The 11,334-nt window shown below is 40.1% G+C and overlaps 1 protein-coding gene across 4 annotated transcripts in view; it reads right to left on the bottom strand.

The window, feature by feature from the left end:
- SNTG1 (syntrophin gamma 1) overlaps positions 1-11,334 on the bottom strand; it is a 359,885-nt gene that overhangs the window by 300,571 nt on the left and 47,980 nt on the right. For 2 of the 4 annotated variants that reach the window (XM_080578709.1, XM_080578710.1), the window contains exon 1: positions 4,499-7,198. The exons of 1 other annotated variant lie outside the window; for it this stretch is intronic. The gene's annotated coding sequence lies outside the window, so the exon portion shown is untranslated. Of the gene's footprint in view, positions 1-4,498; positions 7,199-11,334 lie in introns of those variants that run through there. One more of the 4 variants, XM_080578711.1, reaches the window with a different exon arrangement.

The raw sequence follows: 11,334 nt of genomic DNA, 5'->3' as shown, positions 1-11,334 counted from the left end.
AAATAAGTTGGCTTATCCTGAACGTTGAAGGTCTAGTGGTTTTCCGGTCCCAGGCAAACCACTAACTGAAAAGGCCACAAGTATGGCCTCTTAACAGAAAATATCAATTCAAAGAAACACGAAAAAAATTACACTTTCATAAGGAAACTGTTACAAAAATGTTGGTAATAATTGCATTTTGGTAGGGTTAATATTTTTTCATCAAAAATAGGAAAGCAGAAACAAGGTAAACTCATTAAAATTCAACTTTTCTGAAATAAATAGGTTTCTACAGCTATTTTTATATTCTGCCAAATTGTGGTGAGATATTTTATAGACATGACAATTGCCATGTAAAAGCACTATAATTATGGCTAAGAAAACTGGTTCAAAGGTTACCTTTTACCTTAGGAACATTTCTCAACTGAAAATACTTAACGGTGATGGGCTAAACAGGGATAAGGTAAATTACAGTATAAACAGTAATATAAACAGTAATAAATAAATAAATAAAAGGTTTGCTCACCTTTTATCATGGAAAGTTTCTAAGCAAACTACATATTCACTGACGTGAATCATATAAACCCTGCCAGACTGTTCCCACTCTGTGCAAGGAACCTCTGCGCATACATGTAGAATCTGCATTTCTGCCCTATCTTCCCTTTTCACCCCCAAAGACATATTTTATGAGACTGACATATATAACCTTACACTGACTACATGCAAGTAGGTCTATTACCATGAGTAAACCTGTTAAGTAGAACTTTCATTTAGCCAAATGGATAAAATATTTTCTCTTCAGCTATAATATATCTTGTCAGGTGCCAGGAACAACGGAACTGAGAAAATATTAATTACTAAGAAACTGCAAATATTTAGCAAAGGATGGTTCACTCTTGAAATTGCAAACAAGAACACCTCCTATTAATAGCTGTTTCAACATTTCTCTATAAAGAAAAGCTACTCTAAAACTATTTTTAAAATCACTGCCTTTCCATAAACATATATTTAAAGAATTAATGAGTTTGCATCACCTAATAACTGTAGTACAGATAAAAAGCTTAGTGTCCATACTATAAAAGCTATTAATGGAGGAAGTGTAACTATCCCAGTCAGCAACACTCCTTCATTACAAATGATCTGAACACTGAAAGTCCATCACTGCAATAAGAAAACTGAATGTACACAATTCTGATGAAGGTGAATGGGCGTCCTTGGGCAGAAAAATATTCCTGAAGCTGTACCTTGCAATACACTTTTGAATAATACAGATAACAACAGGCAATGAGGTAAAACCTTAATATCAGAACTTCCCATTCTGTGAATGGTATTTAGACAGCCCATCACTGTTTAGTATTTTCAGTTGAGAAAACACAGAACTTTTCATCCTTGGAATGCAACATTGGCTTGAAATGATCAGTAGTATGAGAAAATGTTATTACTAAAAAAAAAAAAAAAGAAGATTTACCTGAAATGAAAACAAACTGGACTGTGAAAACAAATTGTTTACACACAAAAATTTCAAGAAGTTTTGCACATTTGAAAGCATACGCAGAATCATTTTTCACTGATGCAGTGAGACCTATATATTTTTGTCATTACCAAAGGGACAGTTTCAGAAGTCATACTGTTTCCCCTTATAAGGAAATAAAGCATGTCACTGCACATATATAATGAGGGGATAAATATCACTTTGGTATACTGATATAAACTGAAATACTAAATGGTTACAGAACTGGCAGAACAAGTGCATTAGAGAATGTCTGCAAAATGTGAAAGTGAAGCCAAGAGAAATTGTCCAGAGATACTAAAAACTATCTCAACATTTTGACACTCAGAGTCTTCAACACAGATCTTCATTCTCCTGTTTTCTGAGAGATTCACCAGCACTCAGAGGCAAGGCTAACAATACAGGCAGAGAGCGACATGCTTTTCACTAGCTCTGTGTCACCTGAATTCAAAACCAGAGGCAAAAACCTAGGAATAGGATTAGTATCTCTAGAGCAAAAATGCCTTTTAAGTGATATTTTTTACACTAATTGATGGCTTTGGATCACAAACTTAACTACTGTGAACTGGATTTACCACACTGCTTGGCAACGACAGCCTCAGTATGATCTTTTTCTTTAGTGTTTGTTTAGTGATTACCAGTAACGTACTCTTGACATAATATGACAAATGGAACAGAAAAAAAAGAAGGAAGAGCAGATTTGAAAGTTGTTAAATGTGAGTTGTAGTGTATTTTAAAATGGAAAAAAAATTAGGCAGCACCTATAAAAGATTTCTGGCACATATGAAAGATCAAACAAAAGTGAGGTAGATTAAGCATCAACTTTGCTTGAACTGAAGCTGCCAACATATCCCTAGATGAACTACACAAGTTCTTTGAAAGTAAAATTATAGAAGTATGATAATTTCATGCTGTGTGTCTGCAAGCTAGTAAGAGTCTACTATTACAATAACACTACTGACTAGTTTTTTGTAAAATAATATATTTTATATATTATAAATTATTATATTATATATTTATGTATTTATAATATATTTTATAATACATTTTACATTTAATAAATTTTGTATTTTTCTTGAATTTAGAAGATTAAGCTAATCCTGGGTTTACTGAGATATGGCAATTATGCTTCATCTCTGTCTTTCAAAAAACACATCCTGTGACATACTCCTCATCTCAATAGATGACTGAATTATGGTTTAATGTTTGACTGTTCTAAGTATGCAATGTATCAGGAATGGACAAACCAGCTCAAGAGCCAAATTTGGCTTACTACCATTTCAAATGAAGCTTACTTACCAGTGGCACAGCATGGGTTTTAACACACCTCATGAGAACACAAAGAAAACCTGTTCAGAATGTACTTTAAGCAGGAAAACTTTTAAAGAAATAAAGTGACAAAGTATTTGAGCTATTAATCAAGGTATCCCACTGTCACATTTGTTGTCACAACACTCAAGCTTGCATAAGATCCTCCTGCTCTACGCTGCTTTGTGCTGCATAAAACTTCCTACCAAAGGCTGTCCTTCCAACTAAGAACATTGAAAAGCGGCATCACTGGGAGACTGAAAGTGCTGGGTTAAGGAGATCCGTTACATGATGGCAGAATATGAAATTCAGCATGAGGTTGTGGCCTGTATTGTGGGCATTAGGATCTCCCAGGTGGTAAGCACTCAGAAACCTAGCTGAGGTATCTTAGCATGTATTTGAGGCATCACAAGTTTGGCCATGCCTGGTATATTTAAAAAGTGAAGAGGCCTGAAAATGTCCTACAATGTAGAAATACTAGTTTTAAACTAAGAGGAAAGAAATAACAAAAATTACAGTGTGAACTTCTTACAGAAGACCTGTCTGGCTTACAAATAATAAAACATACTGTACAAGGAATAAATTAACATGAAATGCTGTTATATTCAACAAAAGCAAAATGAGGGGGGAAAAAAAAAGTATGGAGTTGTATCTTTACTAAGTTAAAACGCTTTGAATAATATGACTGAAGAAAAAGAAGAAGATACTACTATAGTAAACAATATGCAGGCTGCTATAGCTATGCAACTAAGGCATCTACTTATCGTGTACTGGCTATGTTTCTTTGAGCATCTTCCAACACTTGCCATTACAAAATGACAGTGCAATATTTTCCATTGCCCGTGTTTATGGAATTGCAATGACTTAGTTCAGGTGAGAGCAGTCTGATGGGCCCCATGAATGATGGAATGTGAGAGAGTAAAACTTTCGCTTATGATCCATCCACAAGACTCACTAACGTATTGTAATTCCAAGCCATACATTAGGGAAAAAAATAAAGAAACAAAAAATAAATGCAGGATCGGCTTTAGATTCTGTTACCAAGTATGCCAGCAAGTTATAAGCATCTCTGAAACAGGACGTATCTGTCCTCTTTTCTAGAATCTGTACTGCTTATGGGATTTCTCTGAAGGTCTCTGTATATTGTAATAAATTTGAGACAAAAGAGGGAAGTTTCAGATGTTTGCTCATTAATATAAAGACCCTTAGGTCTAAGAATAAATGTTAAGTCTTGCCCTGAATGAAAATCATGTCTATTTTAGCAAGAAACAACACTTTTCCTTTAGTACTGACAAATCTTTCATAAACCTCAAGAAAAAGCCACCTGAAGGGATGCTTTAGCCTTTACTAATGCCTTTGTGGAAAGAGAATTGAGCTCTAGAGACAATTCAGATAGAAGTAAAACAGTAAAGTGTCACCTCGTCCACCTCAAATTAACATGGTGGCTGATACAGCTTAATGATTTTTTTCAATTGTAGGCCAACTAAGGGATAGATCCTTCTGCCAACACATACGTTTTAGGTTATCATTGTTTTTTTCATAGATTTTGCAGCTTATTTTTAGCTTGCGTTAACATCAGCAGTATTACAGAATTCTGAAAGAGGATGAGTATAATAGTCCAGCTGGTGTAGGGGTTTAAGTAATGTTAGGCACATCGCAAAACAGTTCATATAAAAACTGGAGTGGATGATAAGTACTTACACTTGCCAGGATTAAATATCTTCTGGTTAAAGAATGTAGTAAGGCTTCCAGAGGTCTAAGAAAAAGCAGTTGCAAATCTACTACAATTTTTCTTGAGCCATTTCTGCAAACCTTTTTCACCTTCTTGAATAGATTCAAGTGGGAACAGCTATTAATGAAGCTTGTTTGTTAGGAAAATGGAAACTAAGATGCATTTTTTGTACTGCAAAGACAGCTAGATCTTATTGATAAATTTATATCTTTCTTTGACAATCTCCCTGTAGAATTGAGTGATGTGCCATCTGCAGACCCATTCTAAAGATGGCCTAAAATGACTTATAATTTCAAGATGGCAGATTTGCAGAGGCAAACACGATACATGTCAGAACAATAGAACAAGACAGAACAATAATTGCTTGAAGCCAGGTCATAACAAATAAATGTAAGTAGGTTAATAAGTAACAATTCAATGTTACATAAAAAGCATGTATCCTTTCAAGACATTTCTAGAAAACTAAATTTTAAATGGTAACCTGGTTCGCATTCAATTTATAGAAAAGAGAATGGAAGCACAGGTGATGTTAGTCTAGTTAAGCTGAATTATGCACATTTCAAATTACAAGCATTCCTTTTTAGAGGAGGCTGATAACTTCCCCTACCTGCTGTGTATGACCCCCTATAAAACTGATTCAGGATATTCAATAATTTACATCAAGTACAAAGATAACAAGGTTTTAGTACAATTTTGTTCCATAATATTTCATTAGTTACTGGAGTCATATTGATCTGTAATTAGATAATGTTTTGCCACATCAGGTAGAGATTCTGCAGCCTCATTCAGGTCCTGTCAATAAAATGAAGAATCTTCACTTTGACAGGCAAATATATTCAAGAAGATACAAAGGATTCAGGATATATTAAAAGAAAATAAATAAAATCTCACAAACAAACAAACAACAGCAAAAAAAAAAAAAAAACAAACACCCACATCCAAGCATCCAAGTTATAAGAAAAGAAAGAAGAAGAAGGAAAAAAAAAAAAAAAAGCAAGGTTGATAAAATGCCTCTTCCTCCCATCAACAAGCCCCTCAAGAGTCTGGAAGGAAAATCTGGGGATCTTTCTCTTTTTCTTTTACCAGCAGGGACAAGTGCTACTTAAGTCTATATAAATGGCTAAGCTACACTGCCCTAGTCATCCTGAATACAGAAGCTCTATCCCTTCCTCAGCCTTTGTTTCCTACCTAGAATAACCCAATTCTGGTTCCAGTAGGTACCCTCTTACTACAAGCCCTTCTTTTAGGAACAAATGATGCTTGAGTGGATTACAGTCAGGTGATGGCAGGAGAGGACAGATGGTAGATATGGGGAACAGCTGCCACTACAAGCAAAAATGGAAGGGCAAGGTCACTTTAGAACTCTAGTCATAGATAAGAAACAGGTGGTTTGTTTGCTTTCACGTCTCTGAAATAATCCTGGGCAGCACTAAACAACAGATATTTTAGCCTATATTCTCCTAGAAGAGAATAGAAATCAACTATACTCAAAAGAGCAATTTGTTAGGTACACAGTTGTAGAAGGATTCTTGTCACAACAGGAGACTGTACCTGACTGCTAAGAAATACCAGCAAAGCCACAAAAATTCAAGTCCTTTTCCCCTGAAATGTCTGCCTGTGATATGTGACAGCAGACTTATGCAGTACATGACCCAGGTGACAATCCAGAAAACCAGATGCCTGTCTCAGGCATCTGATTTGCTAAAAAAGAAGTTATGGAAAGGCCACTGAAAACAGGCAGGCTTAATGACTATATGCTTGTATGACCTGAAGTTGATTACAAAAGTACCGTGTTAAAAAATGTACACGCAGCTACATTTATTAACAAGATGCCTAAAGGCATAACAATGTGGTCAAAGCACGGATCGAAATGTCTTACAGTCCTTACATACTTGTTTCTGCTGTTTAATTTCTATACTACTATGTGTTTTACTTGCTTATTTTGAGTACATCATAATAATAGCAAATAACTGTGTATGTCCCAAACTTTCCCATGAGGTGCTCAGCAGGCCGAACAATTGATATGCCTTACTGTTATAAACAACACACTAGACAAACAAAGTAACTAATGAAATATTAAAATACCAAGGCTAGCATGACCATAAGCAGAGACAATGAGACACAAGGGTGCTTTTAGCAGCCCTTTTTCAAAGGAGGTAATGGACCAATTTTAACCAATATTGTTCCGATGCCTACCCTATGCAATGGAATTGTACACATATACTAATTATTGTTTCTCATTTCTGTAGATTGCCTTTCTGCTACAATAAAGCTGACTTATCGTTAACACTGATCCCTTGTAAACTTAAACATCCTTAAAAATGAAAAGGGAAGTAAAAGAAGAATGATGATGATACACCTTCATACTAGACAAAATGTACACAAAACCATCTTCAGAATAGTCATACACAGTTACGGAAAGGAAGATGGTTTATTAAATGAGGCAGGCCTTTTAAGTGCAATATGGTATCAATTAGGGATCCATGGGTATAGCTACTATGTAATAGATCCAGGGTTGATAAAAATCTATTATATCTGTAAATAACTGGCATTCCAGCACCAAAGGAATATTGTTATATTTAAAGGAATCTAAAGAAAAGTAATAAAATTGAATTAAAATATGCTGGTTTTAACTCTGAAGATTTCATAAATTACAGACATCTCAGATAAAAAGAATACATAATAGCAAAGAACTTTACACCCCCCCCCCCAACCCTCTAAAACCCCCTTAAGCTTCAGAGCTTAAGTCAATAATTAACAGTTAAGGTTTCTATTTGGTATTTTTACCTTTGGATATTTTCACAGAATTGCTGAGGTTGGAAGGGAGCTCTTGAGGTCATCTGGTCCAACCCTCTGCTCCAGCAGGGCCACCCACCCACGCTGAGAGGACCACAAGGCCTGCGGAGTCCCCACGGGTATCTGAGGGTGTTTCAGGGCCCTGACACCCTCGGGCTGTGCATGCAGAGGCAGGGGCCGGCAGGCAGCAGCTCTCACAAGAGGGATAGGCACAAGTTGTGTGGTGCCTGGTGCCCCCACTGTCAGCTCAAACAGTGGGGAGCTGCAGAGAACCATCCCCTAGTGAGCACCATGACAATGAGACGTGAACTGGGGGGGGCGCACTACGGCAGCAGGTGCGCGGCCATCTTCTCTGTTCAGCAACAGGTTTGGGATGTGGTCCCTGTGGTCCCCTCAGCCAGCTGTTGGTTACCTACACAGAAACCTGAGGTCTACAGGGAGTTAGCAGAGCTAACAGAGCTTTGAGATCATTAGAAGCATGGTGGTCAAGACCAGGGTCCCATGGCATGTACCTCTAAGGACCACCAGCTGAAGGCTGTCAAGAGCAAATAGAGAACACCCTGGGGAAGGTGTCATGGTCTCTGGTAACTTGCAGCAACAGGATAACACTTCCTCCTATTTCCTCAAATGTAGGTACACCAGCTGCACACACTGTAAGCTGCAAAGGGATGCAGTGAGTGCTAATAGAGGGTGACTCTACTGGAAGGCACTAGGGTGCCCGTCTGCTGGCTTGAAATAGTCAAGGGAGGTCTGCTGATTGCTAAGGCCCAGAAACTGGGTTGTCACAGAGAGACCACCACAACTGTTGGCTACATGGTTGGTATTAATACCAGTTACATGGCTGGTATTAATCATCAAGGCCAGGGCCTTGACTTTGATGATCACAGAACTTATTTTGATGAATACAGATTACTGGGAGAGATGGGACCACAACTATCTAGGAAAGGAAAGAGAATATTTGCTGGAAAGCTGGCTGATCTTTTGAATTGAGCTTTAAACTAATGAATCGGGGGGGACAGGACCCCAAGCCATGACACTCATATATTTGCAAATGACAGGGTGGAAAAGTGCACCTACCAGAGTAATGAGGAATGTCCCCCGACCCTCCAAAAAGCTTTTGCCAAAAAGATTAGGCAGTTGGTAGTCCAAATGAACAGTCCCTATACTAATGTATCAAGGTAACAAACAACAGGAGCTGGTAGGTGCTGTCCAGCTGGAAAGCTATGATATAATCAGTATCACTGAGACTTTGTGGGATGAGTCACAGAATTGGTCCACTGCAGTAGAAGGCTATGAACTGTTCAGAATGGACAAGCAAGGAAGGAAAGGTGAGGTGGTTGCCCTCTACACAAGAAAATGGTTTTGATTGTACAGAGCTGTCTCTGAAAAAAAAAAAAAGAAAAAAAAAATAATGCACAGGTCAAGAGCTTATGGGTGACAATTTAGGACCAAACCAACAAACGAAACTTGATGGTTGGTGTTTACAACAGGCTGCTTGATCAAGGGGAGGGTATTAATGTGGAGTTCTTCCTTCAGCTACAGGAAACATCACTCACAGGCACTGATTTTGCTGGGGGACTTCAGCCACCTGGACATCAGTGAACATGCCCCGGTAGATTTACAATCTCAAGGGATATAGGCATGGATATTTCTAAATCATCCTTATCTCATGGTCCACCCTAGTTTCTTAAATCTGACCCCAACTCCTTCAGTAGTCCTAATGCAATGAGCTATCTTCATATTTATACTCAATCTTGCTTTGTCTGAGTTCATATAAAAAGGATAGTCTAAGAAATAGAGAATTGTGTAGTTTCATTAGTTTATACACTGATTTGAGATACAGTCTGTGACTTCGAATTATTTTACCCATTGCATGTATTTCAACACCTAATTACAGAATCACAGAATCATCTAGGTTGGAAGAGACCTCCAAGATCACCTAGTCCAATCTCTGACCTAACACTAACAAGTCCTTCACTAAACCATATCACTAAGCTCTACATCTAAACATCTCTTAAAGACCTCCAGGGATGGTGGCTCAACCACCTCCCTGGGCAGCCCATTCCAATGCCTAACAACCCTTTCAGTAAAGAAGTTCTTCCTAATATCCAACCTAAACCTCCCCTGGTGCAACTTTAGCCCATTCCCCCTTGTCCTGTCACCAGGTGCGTGGGAGAATAGACAAATCCCTACCTCGCTACAGCCTCCTTTAAGGTACCAATAGAGAGCAATAAGGTTGCCCCTGAGCCTCCTCTTCTCCAGGATGAACAATCCCAGCTCCCTCAGCTGCTCCTCGTAAGACTTGTTCTCCAGACCCCTCACCAGCTTCGCTGCCCTTCTCTGGACTCTCTCGAGCACCTCCATGTCCTTCTTGTAGCGAGGGGCCCAAAACTGAACACAGTACTCGAGGTGCGGCCTCACCAGAGCCGAGTACAGGGGGACAATCACTTCCCTAGCCCTGCTGGCCACACTGCTTCTTATACAAGCCAGGATGCTGTTGGCCTTCTTGGACACCTGAGCACACTGCTGGCTCATATTCAGCCGACTATCAACCAGTACTCCCAGGTCCTTCTCTGCCAGGCAGCTTTCCAACCACTCATCTCCCAGCCTGTAGCTCTGCTTGGGGTTGTTGCGCCCCAGGTGCAGGACCCGGCACTTGGCCTTGTTGAGCTTCATACAGATGGCCTCAGCCCATCGATCCAGCCTGTCCAGATCCTCCTGCAGAGCCTTCCTACCCTCGAGCAGATCGACACATGCACCGAACTTGGTGTCATCTGCAAACTTACTGAGGGTGCACTCCATCCCCTCATCCAGATCATCGATAAAGATATTAAAGAGGACTGGCCCCAGCACTGAGCCCTGGGGGATGCCATTAGTGACTGGCCTCCAACTGGATTTAACTCCATTCACCACAACGCTTTGGGCCCGGCTACCCAGCCAGTTTTTAACCCAACGAAGCGTATGCCAGTCCAAGTCATGAGCTGCCAGTTTCTTGAGGAGAATGCTGTGGGAAACGGTGTCAAAAGCCTTACTGAAATCAAGATAGACCACATCCACAGCCTTTCCCTCATCCACTAAGCGTGTCACTTTGTCATAGATGGAGATCAGGTTCGTCAAGCAGGACCTGCCTTTCATAAACCCATGCTGACTGGACCTGATCGCCTGGTTGCCCTGTAAGTGCCGCGTGATGACACTCAAGATAATCTGCTCCATGAGCTTCCCTGACACTGAGGTCAAACTAACAGGCCTATAGTTCCCCGGGTCTACCCTCCGACCCTTCTTGTAGATGGGCGTCACGTTGCTAGCCGCCAGTCGACTGGGACCTCCCCTGATTGCCAGGACTGCCGATAAATGATGGAAAGTGGCTCGGCCAGCTCCTCCTCCAGTTCTCTCAGTACCCTCGGGTGGATCCCATCCGGCCCCATCGACTTGCGTACATCCAAGTGCTGTAGCAGGTTGCCAACCATTTCCTCATGGATAGTGAGGGTCACATTCTGCTCCCCATCCCCTTCCACCAGCTCAGGGTACTGGGTATCCAGAGAACAACTGGTTTTGCCGCTAAAGACTGAGGCAAAGAAGGCATTAAGCACCTCAGCCTTTTCCTCATCTCTTGTAACTAGGTTTCCCCCCGCATCCAGTAAAGGATGGAGATTCTCCTTAGTCCTCCTTTTTGTGTTGATGTATTTATAAAAACATTTTTTGTTATCTTTAACGGCAGTAGCCAGATTGAGCTCCAGATGAGCTTTGGCTCTTCTAATTTTGTCCCTGCACAGACTCGCAACAGCCTTATAGTCCTCCTGAGTGGCCCGCCCTCTTTTCCAAAGATTATAAACCCTCTTTTTTCTCCTAAGCTCAAGCCACAACTCTCTGTGCAGCCAGGCCAGTCTTCTTCTGCGCCGGCTTGTCTTTGGGCACGAGGGGACAGACCACTCCTGAGCCATTAAGATTTCCTTCTTGAAGAGTGCCCAGCCTTCCTGGACTCCTCTGCCCTTCAGAACCACCTCCCAAG

The sequence above is a fragment of the Anser brachyrhynchus genome, assembly GCF_964034855.1.
Source record: "Anser brachyrhynchus genome assembly, chromosome: 2".
In the NCBI taxonomy this organism is placed as follows: Eukaryota; Metazoa; Chordata; class Aves; order Anseriformes; family Anatidae; genus Anser; species Anser brachyrhynchus.
The sequence above is the reverse complement of the archived record's forward strand: the minus strand, read 5'-3'. Positions and strand labels throughout refer to the sequence as shown.